Below are 1,559 nucleotides of genomic sequence, written 5' to 3'. Positions count from 1 at the left end.
CTCCAACGGGGGATTTAAAAGCGACGAGAGAGAGAGAGAGAGAGAGAGAGAGAGTTTTTCACTGTGAAGTGGTGTGTCATTGCAGTGTCTGAAGATTGAAGTGAGCACGTGTGAAGATTTACAGTGGTCTGCATGCACGAGTATGGGAAAATTAAACGCTATCAGCACTCTGAAATCTTTGTCACTCTGAAAACTGTTGGACTTTGTCCCCCCACACTGCTGTTCAGTAAAAGGAGATGACCAGCTGCCGGCTGGCCTGAGCCTTCCTCCATCGAAGACTCCTCTGACCTATTTCAACGAGCGGCCCCTACGAGGAGTTCTGCGTCAGTGACATTCCCTTAAAGTTGTTTTTATATTCAATAAAAAGAATCAAGCTTTTATATCACGTCGTTGTCCTGTCTCGTGGTGTTTTGGTGTAGCTCCTCCGGAGTGGTGGTTGTCCTCGGCCCTAGCAGTGACATATGCATTAGCATACTGTGATGATGAAGGCCATTGTGCCACGTTTAATTCAAATGTATACCTTTAAAAGGCTTTTTGAAGTACTAGGGCAGTAAAGAGTTCTGCCCATATTTGCTCAGCCCTACACAGGGGTAATATGATTACTAGCCCTGACCCCAGACAAAACTCTAGCAGCCAAATTTTTTAAATATTTAAGTTTGTCAATTGAGGATTTAGATACCCCAGCTAGAAGACCAATTTAGTACTCAACATGAGAAAAAAATTAAAGCGTTTATCAACCTCTCAGCAACTGAGAAGGACAACATAGAACGTAAACATGCTATATTTAGGGTTGGGAATCGTAAGAAATGTTCCGCAATTTTGCAAAAATAATACATTTTTCTCAAGGAAAATAAACATTTCTGCATTCTCTAGGATAATTTGGGACCTCTCCTATAGCTTATTGTAATACCCTCTCATAAGGGGTAGAATATGCTTGAACACACATGTAAGATCCAGACAGGTGAAACATAATATTTTTAAAATCGGTTTGAATGATTGATTTATAAAGACTTCACTTGTTTCATTACTGTATGAATCGGCGCTCTAGCAGTTAATAAACAGAACTGCATGCGCCTTGCGGAAGAACATTGTAGCTGGAGCTACTTCTCTATGTTTATGTCTATGACGCGGGTGAGTCACGCAGGCACTGGACTACTCCGCAATGGTGCCGACCCGACCAGTGTAAAGTAGTTCGAGTCTAAACGCTTATTACAGGCTTACCGTAGTGATTCAGGATAAGACAAAAACACGGTTTGAAAAAAGGCATTCATGATGTACTTGCTCATTATATCCACAAGTTTCCTACGTCCCATGAGGCCTTGCGTCAAAAGTGGGGTTCGAAGTAAACAAGCGGGACGTGACACTCATTCATTCATTAGTTGACAGTCATTAAAGATATAGCGATCCAAACTTGCTAATGATGTGGGAATAGGGGTGTGACGAGATCTCGTGTTACAAGATCTCGCGAGATTAAAACGCGACGAGATTTCTCGTCGAGGTTAAACTTTGTCTCGTGAGTTGTTGTGATGTCAGCGTGATGGAGTGTGAGGGTGAAATTA

Source organism: Abramis brama (assembly GCF_963993115.1).
Source record: "Abramis brama genome assembly, chromosome: 9".
Classification (NCBI taxonomy): domain Eukaryota; kingdom Metazoa; phylum Chordata; class Actinopteri; order Cypriniformes; family Leuciscidae; genus Abramis; species Abramis brama.
Note: the sequence above shows the minus strand (reverse complement) of the source record.